Source organism: Lissotriton helveticus (assembly GCF_964261635.1).
Source record: "Lissotriton helveticus chromosome 1_1 unlocalized genomic scaffold, aLisHel1.1 SUPER_1_unloc_7, whole genome shotgun sequence".
Lineage (NCBI taxonomy): Eukaryota > Metazoa > Chordata > Amphibia > Caudata > Salamandridae > Lissotriton > Lissotriton helveticus.
The window spans coordinates 1152302-1167582 of NW_027611714.1; the positions used below are offsets into that span (position 1 = coordinate 1152302).

The 15281-nt window shown below is 43.7% G+C and overlaps 2 protein-coding genes across 2 annotated transcripts in view; both read left to right on the top strand.

Annotated features, from left to right (window-relative positions):
* LOC144806426 (uncharacterized) overlaps positions 1 to 15281 on the top strand; it is a 557808-nt gene that overhangs the window by 93340 nt on the left and 449187 nt on the right. The window lies entirely within an intron of this gene.
* The window catches only part of LOC144806427 (uncharacterized), a 71331-nt gene that overhangs the window by 34346 nt on the left and 21704 nt on the right, over positions 1 to 15281 (top strand). Inside the window, exons 2-3 of the mRNA XM_078672794.1 lie at positions 1012 to 1070; positions 1166 to 1254. The gene's annotated coding sequence lies outside the window, so the exon portion shown is untranslated. The remainder of the gene's footprint in view (positions 1 to 1011; positions 1071 to 1165; positions 1255 to 15281) is intronic.

The following is a 15281-nucleotide window of genomic DNA, read 5'->3' on the forward strand; positions in this document are numbered from 1 at the left end:
AGATACTGGGACCTGATACTCCAGGACATAAATGAAGCCTTCGAGACAGATATCCTGTGCTTCCCTGCCTATATTTTGCTGGGTCTCCCTAATCCACTAACATTTCCCTTGCGCTCTTTAAGAGGGAGGCAGATAGCCTTAGCCCTTAATGCGGCAAGTTTTATCACTGTTTTGGGTAATATGAGTGGTTATTTAGATTTCCTATTTGTATTAAATATTCACCTGGTATTCTTTTTTGCAGTCTGTTTCTGGACAACTGTCCTCCTAATACGGGTGTTCTTTTGAGGTGTCACTAGGTCTCTTCTCTTTGGTATCGAGGGCGCACAACTCAATCTTTCCTTTGGATGCATTGTCTTGTTTGTGGTTTCACGGTTCTTAACTATAATTTTAATCTCAAGAAAGAACATTTTGGAATGCGGTGTTACACAAAAGATCTTGCAGCAGGGATACCGTGGTTGATTACTACATAAGCATGATACTCTGTAGTTTATGTATGGTTTTCTGTTTATTTGTAGCCTGATGAAGTCGATGGTGGATATACCCTATTGACGAAACATATGTTGGCTGCAAAGGTTATCAATACTGCTGGATGCATGTAGAGATAGGAAATAAAGCACTGCTGATTAAATAGGACTATTGTACATGTAATAACTCTTAATTTTGTTGTTCAGGGGATCTTATATTTTAGAGTCGGAAGTGTTGGCCCCCTATTGGAGTGTATGGTGGCCACATCTTCTCCTTGGAGCACCTCTATGAATGAGGTCGTTCAGATAAATTAGGTACACACATGTTTCCGCAATCTTATGACCTTTCCACCTGTCTGTCTTGCATTGTGTGATGTAACTTTAGTTTGTTGCTGCAGACATGATGATGTAACTTTAATTCGCTCATAGCTCTTTTAATGGTAGAAAACTATATTGATTACTTCTTGATGTTTTTAGGTCCATCAATTAATTCACTGTCATCCATGTGTGAGTGGTGGCTAAAATATCTGGTATTGTTCTCCTGCAGATTGGTACGCCTGATATTGGAAGTGTCCGCTAATATATACTTTCAGCATTCCAAGCAAGGTAAGTAGCATCTAATGGGGAAGTGGAAATGGCACAAAAAGAATCACTGAAATGATTTGGGTTTTCTTTTTTCACATATGTTCTACTATGTGAAGGATCGTTGACTCACAAGCCTTCAGATGCTAAGGATTGCTGACAAGCGCAAAAGAAGAGGCCGCCTACAGTTAAGATAAGGTTCCTTAAGGTAGGGAAAAATCAATCATTGTACAGATTTAAGGCAACCACTCAATAAACAATAATTAAATGCTAATCAATAGACAAAGGTCAGAAAGAACCAAAGAGCACAAATTATTTATCAAGAATACAAAATGAGCATTTATTAAGTGTTAAACAATTAGAAAAAAAAATAATAATCATTCATCCACTTTCATGTCCATCATACAAACTCACAGACATACTGAAGACACATTTAAAACATTGTTGGTATGATGACATATTGCTCAACACTGATAGATTGACACAATATATAAAAAACAAGATCAATTGGAGACTGAGTGGCACAAATTCAAATGACTGGTGGAATTCTACGTCTGTGTCGGCGCAACAGGGGTGCCTTCGCCAGGAAGAGGGCCACAGTACAAACAATTGATGAATCTGTGAAGTAAACATTGTCTTTATGAATGAGGGAGGTTCTTTCACGAATACAATGAGCGATAAGTATACAAAGAAGACATTTGCATTGGATGAAATAAGGGAGAAGAATGAGAGTAAAAGTGAAAATGGAAAGATATGACTCAAGATAATTACTTTAGAAGTGAATAGTAAGGTTAATGGAATAAAATTAGATGTGAAAAAGGCAATATATAAAGATAGTGAAGGGAACCCTATGTGAATGATTAAAAAAGGGGGGGGGGGAAGGAAGAAAGGAAAAGGCACCCAGAACATTTGTGTATGTATACGATGGTGACCCCTATTTGTATCAAAGTCACATGCTTAACTCATGGTGTCAGAAATAGTATACCTACTATTGATGGGGTTTGGAGAACCGTTGTGTTGAACGGTAAATGAAGACAGTGCGATACTTCATGTATAATCTAAACGATGAAGGTAGAAGACGCATATTGATAGTTGCTCACATTTAATAACGTTTTTGATTGACAGCGATTCTAGGTATCTAACTAATATTTACCTCAGTTGCCAAGGGCAAAAAGACGCCGTCAGTACATTGTAAGCGGATGAAATATGTAAGTCCTCGTGGTGTTTCAATAATGGTGTACTAAAAATTATTAAACATATGTAAATGGACAAATGTGATAGAGAATGGGTCCTTAATTACAAATCCGAAAACTATTTTCTATTTATACCTGTATGCCTGATGGGCAATAGAGAGAGGAATCAGGCGACGCCAGAAAAACAAGATAGCACAGTGATGTCTGATAGTTACTGGATGTCACTGCTATATTTTCAAAGCTAAAGACTAAAGATACACAGGATTGTCCTGGTTAGTTGAAACTTAAAGCATGTTTGTATTTAGCGAAAATGTAATAGCAATGAGACCTACTGAAGATCGATAATAAATAGCTAGTCAATACTAGTATTAGGGATTAATGTAGAACGGCACAGCACTTACTTTGATGCAATGCGGTGCAGATGAAAGGGGTCAGTACAATTCTGTTTTGTGATTTCAAGGATTACTGCAATATAAATGAAGTAACTATAATGCGAAAATGAAATTACAGTACAGCTTATATAATATACTTCGAAATCAAGCCTTTGAAATGCCTACAAAATGGAGGCTTAAACTAGCGGGTTTCGTTACACAGGTGTGTAATTTGCAGAGGAGAAAGAATGCACAATTGTACTTCACTCGTGCCTTTTACTATGACCGGGTAAAAATATAGGCAGAAGAATAATAAGAGTTACAAAATATCCACATATGTTAAGTTAAATGTGTTTTATAATGTCACGAGATAACGATGCGCCAGCAGGAGCTATGCAAACTTAATTAGGGTACTGTGAAAAACTATGCGGACTTGATTAAAGCTAGGGCGTGTCAATGGCTCGAACTTACCTTTTAGTCATTTGGAGCCTCCGGATATGAGGTTCCTTCTTTCTGCGAATATGCCCGGAAACTAAACCTGAAAAACAAGAAAGGGTTTGGCTCTTATTCAGTAAGGTTCGGACCAATATACTAATAGCAACCAAAAAAAATGCCAATACTGATACCATTCAAACTCAAGCAATTATCCCACACGCCAGATGACCTAAACACGCTGGATGAAAAAAGTTGAATTTTCTTTTTCTTTTTCATATACTCTTTTTTACTTATTAGTTATCTTTTTGTTAATGAATCATTGTTTATAAATGTAAACAATACAAATCAAGAGAAAATAATAACTAATAAGTAAAAAAGTGTACTTGAAAAAGAAAAAGAGAATTCTACTATTTTCAACCAGAGTGTTTAGGTCATCTGGTGTGTGGGATAATTGCTTGAGTTTGAATGGTATCAGTATTGGCATTTTTTTGGTTGCTATCGGAAACTAAACCTGGCGTGATCCGGTTAAGGTGTTTTGACCTGCAGCGGGTGTATCACATGGTAAAAGATGGCCAATCGTATGTGTACCTTGACAAAACTTTATTGGAACGATGTAAAAAACATATATGTGAAGCACAATGCCTAACTTTACGCAATATTACCACCTTATACTGTCTGTGACACAGCTAAAATGAATCAATTTTCATAATATAAAGAGCAATGTCACTCCTTATATGAAGCAGTATTCGTGCATCTGTTTGTTGAAACAGTATTGCAATCAGGAAAGTGAATAGCAATGTAGTCATAGCGTGCTACACATGTATTTATACAGTGTGGCCGACCTAATCCAAATTGACTGGGTGGTGTAGTGTTGCCGACCTAATCCGAATTGACTAGGCCGTGTACTAACAGGGAACTCCGTGGCAAGCGATGATAAGGACAGTATATGATGATTAATTGCGACGCGCAGGTATGTAACTGCTACATATATAAAGCTAAGAAAAATAAATAAATAAAGGAATAAAATATGAAAGATAATAGTAAGACTGAAGAAAATAAGGTGGAAGATGAAACATGTGCCACTAATAGATGTATTTTGCTGAGGTGTATATAGTATATAGGAATTGCAAAAAATAGAATTTGGAACAAACGCCATGGATGGTTTTATTTATTTATTTATTTATTTATTTGCGGGTTTATAACGCGCTTGAATCGACTCCTTCCGGAGTATCTCTGCGCCCAAAATACCAGAAGCATGGTCAAGCAGTCAGTGGATAGCAGATTAGTTCTGAAACAAGAATGTTTTGAGTTCTTTCTGAAGCTCAGATGTTCAGAACATTGCCTCAGCTCAAGGGGAAACTTGTTCCATAAAATCGGACCGACTACAGATAGGGTCTTGCCACCCTGTCTGGCCTTTCTCACAGCTGGCACTCTCAGGAGAAGCTGGTTACTGGACCTAAGGGACCTAACCGGGTTGTATGGAATGAATTTATCTCTCCAGTGCGATGGCCCCAGTCCATTTAGGCTCTTGTGTATTAAACAGCAGGTCTTAAATTTTACCTTGTTACGGACTGAGAGCCAATGCAATTTCTCCAAGAGAGGGTTTGACGGTGTTCTAGGGGGGGCATTTAATACCAGCCTGGCCGCAGTATTTTGAATCATCTGGAGTTTGGCTAGTACTCCATCATTGGCCGATAACAGGAGGCCGTTACAATAGTCGAAACGACTAAGTATCAGAGCTTGCACCAAGGTTTTCCTGGTGAAGTCCGGTAGCAGGGGAAAGACCTTTCGCAACAAGCCGATGACATGGAAGCAGGAACCCACAATGATGTTACAATGTTGCTTAAAAGAGAGTTCACGATCCAAGCGCACTCCTAGATTTTTCACAACCAATTTAGGGTCTGGGACCGGGCCAAGGTCTTGCGGCCACCAGTCCGGGGTCCACAGGATCTTTGCGCTTCCCCAAAGAATACAACCTCCGTTTTGCCTACGTTGCATTGGAGGCAGTTAGAAGTCATCCAATTTGCTACTGCCTTCATGCCATTGGAAAAAGATGTTTTCACTTCGTCGGTAAGAGTTTTAAAAGGAAACAGGAGCTGGGTATCATCCGCGTATGATACTGGGATGAAACCGAACTCTCTAAAGATTTTAGCCAGGGAGGCCACGTAGATGTTAAAAAGAGTTGGGCTCAAACAAGAGCCCTGTGGCACCCCCTTGGTAATCTCAGTTTCCACCGAGCGAAATGTGCCCATTTTAACCGATTGAGTCCGGTTAGATAGGAAACTTCTTAGCCAGGCCAGTGCTGTACTCACAAGACCGATCTTAGCAAGCCGTTCGAGCAGAATATTATGAGATATAGTGTCGAACGCTGCCGACAGATCTAACAGTACCAGGACTACCGAATGACCCCTGTCCTGGTACATGTGTAGATCATCCGTTATTGACAGTGCCGACTCAGTACTATGCTTCGGCCTAAAGCCAAATTGCGAATGGTCTAGACTGCCGGCCTGTTCGATATATAGCTCGAAAGGTGCTTGTTTACATGTCTTTCAGTGAGCTTTCCCATGAATGGAGGTAGGGATATCGGTCTGAGATTAGACAAATCCGTCCAAGGGATTGTAGTATTCTTCCTAATAGGTCTTACTGATGCCTTTTTCCATGCCATGGGCACTCGGCCTTCGGTCAGTGATTGATTTACCATGGTAATTTAACTGGTATTGTATCACATGGCCTGTTCCCATTGAATTTCCTGGTTTAGACCATGTTTAACCGTATCTAAAATAAACATCCAAAAACTTCTCTGCTTTTTCTGATGGAGTCTAAACCGACAAAAGGAGTAAGCATGGGGGCTGCTTGTGCCCCTACTGGGCCAGTGCGCCTTCGGACCCTGCAGACTCGGCTGGGGGTTCTTGGCCTTCGATGCTGGCGGCTTCGGCTCCGCAGTGCTCCCATGGATCAACTCCTGGATCTGGATTGGGGCTGGTCGACATTACGACACCACCTCCGGCGTCTAATCCATTGACGACACCTCCACCCCTTCCACTGCAGGTTGTGTCCCCAACCGTTGTCTACCCCGGCCTCCCGCTCGACATGGACACGGAGCAGAACGGACGCTGATACCGGCACCACCCGGTACTTTTGTACCCTTGTTCTACCCTGGTGTTTACTATCACCCTGAATGGCAACCAGAGGAAGTTGAGGACTAGGAGGGGTCTGTGGACCCTCTAGCATACCAGTTGGAAGAACCAGACTGGAGAGAGGAGTTTGGTGTGGCCAGTGCTCTGGACACTTCTCCAGACCTTGGTATGCTTTCTCCCCCTACTCTGGCTACAGAGAAGGCTGCATCATACGCAGTGGTGTGGCGTAGGGTGGCTGAGGCCTTAAACCTTGAGCTTCCTATGGTGGCAATCAGTACTAACCTCCTGACCAAGGTCCATCAACCATCAGCGGCCTCTTCGGAGCTCCTGCTGCTGTTCAATATGGCCCTCACAGACATCCTTCTGGGCCCTTGGTCCAAGCCCAGCACAGGGGCTACTGTGGATAGGACGATTGCCCCACCCCACCGCCCTGCCCCGGGCAACCCCATTTTCGTCTCCCAAAACCCTACTCCTGAGAGCTTGGTGGTCCAAGCCTCTACTTCCAATGGTGCATTCCCTACTGCTCCACCTGATAGGGAATCCAAGAAGCTGGACCATCATGGGAAGAAGATGTTTTCTTTCGCCAGCTTAGGACAGAGGTCTGTGAACACTGCATGTCTCTTGGGCCGTTATACCCACTATGTGTGGGACACTGTCTCGCAGGTACTGCCTCAGTGCCCGGAAGAGTCACGGGCCGTGCTCTCCCTTGCAGCTGCTGAGGGGAGAAGTGCAACAAAGTTCACATACGATGTGGGCTGGACACCGCCGACTCACTAGGCAGGACGATTTCAACGTCATTAGCACTGAGACGCTTTGCCTGGCTAAGGTCTACTGGCTTTTCGGGCAATGTCCAATCAACTCTTTTGGACAGACCCTTTGATGGCTGTTGTTTGTGTGGTGACAAAGCGGACAACGCGCTCAAGCTTTTTAAGGATTCTAGGGCTAAGAATGATCCTTAAGCCTTGGTACTAACTCTCGCCCAGCGCAGTCTGCTTTTTAGCTCTTTTTGTGGCTATGGAAGGGATGTCCCACCATGTTCCGCCCAGAGCCACAGGCCTGCGTATACTGTTCAGCCTCTGCGTGGCCAGGGACGTGGGACGCAGCGTCGTGGTCAGGGGCCAAGGTGGGGGCCAGTCCACCAGTACCCCCTCTGCAGCAGCTTCTAAACCTTCATAGCCCGACCCTCCTGGGCCAATGGGCGGCAGGATTCGCCATCACCTCCCCCACTGGCAGAACCTCCTGTCAAATAGGTGAGTTTTGCAGATAGTCCAAAGGGGCTACCTCCTCCCCTTCGAGACTACTCCTCCATCAATGCCACCTCAATTCCATCACATGTCGGAGTATCACTTGGCCCTTCTCTGCCAGGAAGTTGCGGCTCTCTGGCCAAGAGAGCCATCAAACGCGTCCCTGTGCCAGAAGTAGGTTGTGGTTGCTACTCCCACTACTTTCTGGTACCCAAGAAGGACAAATGCCTGCGTCCTATCTTAGACTTGAGGGACGTCAACCACTTCCTCCTGAGCCAATGTCAAGAGGTTGACATTGGCTCAGGTTCTGTCTGCCCTCGACCCTGGAGACTGGATGGTAGCGCTGGACTTGCATGACACCTATTTCTACATTCCCGACCTGCCAGCCCACAGGCATTACCTACGGTTCACTAATTGGCCATGAGCATTTTCAGTTTAGCGTGCTCCCCTTTGGGGCCCTACCAGCGCCCCTCAGATGCTCATGAAAGTGATGGCGGTGGTTGTAGCTCATCTGCGCCGATCAGGGGTTCACGTCTTCCCGTATCTCAACGACTGGCTGTTGAAGGCGGGCTCGCCCCAGGCTGTCGTCTCCCTCCTCCAGACTACAGCGGACCTCCTGCATTCGCTGTGGTTCACTATCAACGTGCCAAAGTCACACCTGATTCCCTCTCAGAAGCTCCTTTTCATCGGAGCGGTTCTTGATACAACGCAGTTTCGGGCTTATCCTTCCAAACAGCGAGTCTGGGATATTCGGGCTATGATTCCGATCTTTAAGCCTCTATCCTAGGTTTCAGTCAGAATGATCCTTATGACCTCCTGCATCCTGCTGGTAGATTATGCCAGGTGGCATATGCGGCCTCTGTAGTGGGATCTGAAGTTCCAGTGGGCAAAACATCAGGGGAATCTTTCCGATTGTATCCAGATCACGGAGGGCTCTGCACGCCAATTGCAGTGGTGGCTAACGAACCACAATTGGGTCAACGGCAGGCCCCCCTCCCTTCCCCAACCAGAGTTCACAATGGTGTCAGATGCATCACTTCTGGGGTGGGGTGGCTGCATGGGAGAGGCGGAGATCAGAGGCCACTGGACTCCAGCGGAGTCCGGGCTCCAAGTCAACCTTCTAGAGCTTCGGGCAATTTGTCTTGCACTGAAACGGGAGCCCGTTAATCTTTGTTTGCTTGTCTGCCACAAACCTGTGACTGACAGGGGTGAGGAACTACATCTCCCGGCACCACTAAGCATTGAGCACGCCGTCCACGTTCCGGCCTGGAGGCACTTTATCATCGGCCAGGGCCCCGGCAGCAGCCAAATGAGGCTTGGCCAGGTCTTTAAAGTAAGTAATCTTTATTGTTTAAGTTATTTAAAACCATAACAATGTCATAATACAAATATTATATCCCTATAAAATGATTAAAAAAGAATTTTAAAAGATAAGAACAAACATGTTAAGTATATCGTTCAAACGAGCGGAAGCGGTATCCTTCTCATGATGCCAGTTTAAAGTATGGTCATAATTCTGCAACGTCATATTGTTATCGATTTATGGTTTTTGCACGTAGTGATATATAAAACTATTTTTTTAGGTCGAGCTAGAACACATGCGAAGCATGTCTAGCTCGACAACTATTGTCACCCGTCTCCTGGGAATCTGAGACAGGGGCCGGGCACGAGCGTCGACTTCACCTTGTGGGCGCGCACGCCCAGCCCGGCGCCGTGCACATCCCCTGCCTCAGATTCCCAGCAAGTCAGCACACAGACACAGCACACACACGCACACGCACACACACGCACACACACACGCACCCCTCCTCCCACCCCACTCCCACACACAGCCCCCGACCCCACTCACCGGGTCCCTTGGGCTATTCTCGTCCCGTCCAACGCCTCTTGTATGCCATCAGCAAGCAGAGAAGCGGCCAAGAACACTCTGCGCCTGCGCGGAAGTGCGTGTGCCCGCCTGACGTCACTTAGAGGCTGAACCTTACGGTAGGCAGGGCCACAGGGTCCCTCTGACCAGATTCAGATCATCTTTCACTGCTGCTCCTGTCCAAAGAATCGGATCGCGTCGCGCGCCTCGTTTTTTGTGCGGATGGCTTCAGCGAGCGGACAATGGGAATTTCCAGGCTGCGGCTGCCGCATTCTTGGCGTGACGACTGAGGACAGGGGGCTGCCGTGCTGAGTGAGGGGGGGCAGGTAATATACGGCTATGTTATTAGTGGTGGGAACGCGGGGAGGGGGTGCACGGAGGTCCGGGTGGGAGGAGGGAGAGGGTTTGTTTGTTTTTTATTGGTCTGTAAGTGCCGGTCTCTGAGGAACCGCGCTATTAATCACCGAGTTTGTGAATGCTGGAGATATAATACAGCGCCAGACACACTCGGTGTAACTTTCTTCTAGTGCTGCATAACCCGAGCCTCGTGGCAGAATGTCTTGCAGCGTTGGTTTTCCTTTTCATGTAAATAAATATCTCTAAAGAATTGGTGGCAGCCCATTCTTGTTTGCTTTCTGAAACAATTCACTGCAAGGACTACCTTCCGTTAAGCATGTGTTATCTAAAAGCTCGTGCCCATTCATCAGCAGTGAGGTAAAATAATATATATTTTTTAAATCTTAGAATCCGCCTGAATAATAGCGCTTTACCGCAGCTCCGCGTTATTACAGTGTCTAGTGACACGTGAATTTTAAGGTTTTTCACTGTCTGGTCTGTGTTCTACATTGAAAACGCGTTGTGCATTAATTTACTGTAATGCTTTGCGAGGAGCGGTTTCCATCGCACTGGGAAGGAACAGTGGCTTGTGGGGGTCTGTTGAACATACACGCAGCTCAGACAGATGTATTCAGTGAAACGAGTCAACATTTGCCTGGCGTACTAGGTTGTGCCGTGTAACTGGTTCTCACCTAGAGCGCTCCAGTACATTCGAGTCGCGTTCACAAAAACTAACAGAAATAAGATTAGTGTTCAGTGCTGTAATTGGAAAGACTTTACTTCGGGAACCCATAAACTGGGGGTCCAGATGTGGCAACAAACAGAGGGTTAAGTAATGAGGGGATGAGTCATGAACAGCAGTTTGACAGTCCTCTAATACACTTGCTTTTAAAAGTCTTCCACAAAGAAATAGGAAACAAGTAGAAATGTGACAGTAAATATGCTGTGGCTTAATGGGTTGCAAAGGCTGCTTTTTAAAATATCTTTTGAGATCAAGCCACCTGCGGCTGAGAGCTTTGTGTGCCATCTAAATCTCATGGAATCTCATGGAATAATAATAATAATAATAATAATGGTAAGGTAACTCTGGCGGCTATTGCTGCTGAGATCAGTGTTTTGTCTAGTCACACTTTACCTCATCATAAAGTAGTATAGAGGGCTAATGTGTCTACAGCGAAGCAAACGTGTATCATGCATATGAAAGATTTTTATTTTTAGCAGATAGCAGAGTTACTGCTTTTGACACCGAGATTTTTTTTATGACTTGCAGGTCATAAATTGCAATCCTTCAATTATAACACAGTGAGCTATAAACCAGCCTCAAGGAACTGCATGCAAACTTCAAGGTCTGTGTTTTGTCTAGTCACGCTTTAAGTCATAAAGTAGTATAGAGGGCTAATGTGTCTACAGGGAAGTAAACTTGTATCATGCAGATGAAAGATGTTTATTTTTAGCAGATAGCAGAGTTACTGCTTTTGACACTGAGATTTGGTTATGACTGCAGCACAGGAGAGGTCTGCACCAAGCAGTTCCTGGAGCAGGGTCATCTGATGAGATGCAAACAGCCCCTCAATGTGTCAGTGTATGCAAATCAAAGAGGGGCTTCGTGCATTCTCTTTCAGCCGGGGACACCAACTCTTCGAACCAGCCCTGTGGGTGTTCCTCTAGTCTGCACTGCCAGCCTCGCCACTCTCGGGTTTCGCCTCTGAATGCCCACCTGCTTTTCCCTACTCTCTCTCACTCGCCCGTGCATAGTGTACTCACAAGTGCATAAGTTACTCTTAAGCTGTGTAAAGTACACGATGTCGGATGCGAGTAACTTTGGGCGCATCACAATTCTGTGCTTTATGAATAATGAACATTTTGCACTTGCGGGAGATATGAATTTAATTTATGGCACGATCGGTCCTTTATGTTTCCGGAACGTCCTAAGTGGGACAGAAGACACCAATGTTGACCCAGTAATTTCCTTGTTTAAATCCTCCGAGTTGTACAAACGGTCTTGACCACGTGACAAAAACCAGTTGAGGCATCCGCTGTGTAACTATTGCTATAAGTACCCGCTCGTTGGATAAATGGCAAATGTCTTGCTGTTTCACAACACAATATGTGTACAGAGGGCTTATTTTTGGAAGTGTTTTCACCTCTTCAGGCTAAGTACACCCTCTTTGTCGACGAAAGGAACTTATTTATAAGGCAAACACTTCAAGCGATGTCATTACCTGTAGGTAATTAGGCACTTAGCAACAGCATTGCAAAACCGACGTTCCATCACACAACGCTATTATACTGTCATTCACCGGTGGAATATGAAGCCCAGAGTGCTCAAACGTAGATAATATTGTTTTACCACACACCCTTAAATACTGTTGCCTGGCGCGGGATGAATAGCAGCGAGCAGTCTGCTCTGCAAGCAGCGCTCTGACGCACTTAGTTAAACCCAAGCCAGTGCACGCACTTGTGTTAGAAGAACAGGAGCACCGAACACTCTATGTGAGGAGGAGACAAGAGCATGGAAGACTCAACAACTCAAGTCATGTGAGTAGTCAGTCAGTCAGTCAGTCAGTCAGTCAAAGTCCACTTTATTCGATTAATTAAAATCATAAAAGTATTCTACACCATATATCACACATTCAAAATATCTTAAAATCAATTAATACAGTATTAAACATTAAGTGGAATTAAAAAACAAGTTAAAAGGGCATTATTTCCATAAACTTCATTACAATTTGCGCTCACCAGTACAGTAGACATGAATTTAGGTATCTGTCCTCAATTGTAATTCCAATCTTAACCTTGATCTCTTACATCTGACAGATGCGGCCAAAAAACTAGCAGTGCAATACATAATTAAAGGGGAATTCATCATCTGTAAGTATAACAATGCAAGCTTGTACTGCATGAAACCCATCTCCTTCAGGATTGGTTTTAAATATCGAGTGCGAGGTTCACAATAGAAAGAACAGAAGAACAAAAAATGTGCATTATCCTGGGTTGAAAAACCATCACATTTACATGGGGACGACTCCTCAAGCTTACACCAATGGACCTGCTGGTAAGCTGGGGTCTATACTTCAGGTCAACGTTTTTCATGCCTTGTGTAGTCATGGAGCAATCAGGTGGCACTTCATCAGGACCAAATATGGAAAAACGAGTAAATGTGACCTAATCTTCTCCACAGCGTGAGGAGCTCTGTAACTCAATGCCCTGCATCGTGCATAGGTGATAAGGTGCCTATTAACATCTTGCTACCACAGGTGAGCGCTGTCTAACAGAGTGCACTAGATACGGTAACCCTCCTAAAATTCAGGACATATTGACTTGTCCAATAGCAAGGACGCCGCATCAGAGGGCGACTGGTTTGAAAAGCACATGCTTCCTAGGGTGCCTGCGTTCAGTTAGAGATAATGTCTTTAGGACTGAACCTCCAAAACAGTATACTGTGAGTTGATTTATATGAAGAATGTGTATACTGGACTGTCATTTTCCTCAGCATCTCTTGTGCTATGTAAAATAAAACACAACACATCTATCATACATTTAATGCAAAAATAGCAAAAGGCCAAGCAAACTAACAAGTGACAATTGTCTTTGCAATGGACGAGAGCATCCACCCTAAAGCAAGTTGGAGTATATAATGCTAATGCTACACAATGTATTTTTATGCACTTTTCTCCTAATACAAGTCAATGAAACATGAACACGTGATAGAAGCAGTTACTGAAACAACACTAATGAGGAGGAGGCAGGATCTTCTCTCGATAGGAATGTGAGGAGTCCAGGAGGTGCAGATAAAAGACAGAACAGGAACCAAGTTTCTGATCCCATGTAGGCTGCACAGCCACGTGAATGAATGAATCCAATCAATTAATGCTTTCTTCTTTTTACTTCGCTTAATCCTTTTTTTGCTCAATTTCTTTTTAACCATTTTTCATTTGCTTCAATCCATTTTATTCATTCTACTTCCAAGCTGAAACGTTCCCAAAAACAAAGGAGAGGTGGTTGCCATATGTCACGTTTTTTTTATTGTTATTAAAAAGCCCAATGCATTTCGGGAGATTTCCCTTCGTCAGGGGCATCTAAAAAGCAAGCAAATTCATGTGCATTACCATCAACGTACTTTACACACATGTCTTTAAAATATATACATTCTTAATATGTTTTATACACAAACAAAAAATGTCCATGAAACGTACTGCAAACCGAATAGCACTCCACATTTTGATAGTTATCAAGTTGCACTCAGCGTTGAACTTATACCCCTCCGTAGCTAGCCCTCTTGCCAAACAACAATCATACTTTGCAATATGCTGCCCCATACATGTGGCGCTACCTTGCGTCATCTCACCACCCCAAGCTGTTACCTGTTCCTAGGCGTTATTCTTATGCCCTCAATAGCCATTGCCTATCTTTAACAAAACCGTGCTTCATAATACACTGCCCTGTATCTGTGAGGCTCAATTTCATCATCGCAACAACCCTCACTTCTACCTGCCCTTAAGTCCACTTCAATCATATTAGGCTTACCGTGACATATGCTGAAACGATTGTCACACCATCCTACTTGGCAAACTGCCCACTCTTGCTGAATTGACCGTGTAAACTTCTTGACATTTTAGTCCGATGTTCTGCACTGCTACAACCCGCATCTTGTTAGCAATTATATCGGTCTTAATTGTTACGTACTACGTGATTTTATGTCATCCTTCCCACTCTGAAATCAGGTGTTTCCTATCGAACCAGGTCACAGTCAAATTGCTCTTGTTGTTTGTGAAGAACATCATTTGTTATCCATTGCATTTACAGCAATGCAGATTAACTTACACATCCATTTGTTTACACCTGGGAGTCGTAGCTGCATACTTGCAAAATGGACAACACCTATCTCTCTTCAGAGTACCAGTGATTAAAGCCTTCATGGAAGGATTAAATAGGGTTATATCGCCAAGTATTCCCCCTGCTCCAGAGTGGAATTTAAACATAGCCCTTACAAGGCTAATGGGCCCGCATTTTGAACCAATGCACAAATGTCCGTTACAATTCCTATCATGGAAAGTTGCTTTCCTCAGAACGATAAATTCACTAAGGAGAGTTGATGAACTTCAGGCATTACCTATACAAGAGCCTTTCTTTCAACTTCACAAAAATTGAGTGGTTCTACGTACCAATCCTAAATTTCTCCTTAAAGTAGTTTCTGCTTAGGGGTAATTCGTGTGCGATATCAAATTAAAATAACATAACATTAGCATTTTCATTATTAATTTAACCATCGTAATTCTTGTATAGAATTTATGTGCTACAATTATAATAATGCAAAAGACACACAATTGATGGACGGAATGTAGAACAAATCAAAACATTCACCCTCAGTCAAGAGATCTGGGTAAATCCATCATTATTTTGCTCACCATGCCACCCCAGTTCAGACATGGCCATATGCAAATCAGTCTTGACCCTGTGCCTCATGGGAACAGTCCAACCCGAACTGCAATGATAATAGAAGCAGATAAAAGTAATTAGCAAAATAAGCACATTGAACAGAATAAATTGTTCCACCATCTTTCTAAAACAATGTACATATGCAAGCGTATAAAAACTGTATATAGCGTTTTCCTACTATGCTTTCCCGTGTGTGTGTGTCTGTGTGTGTCT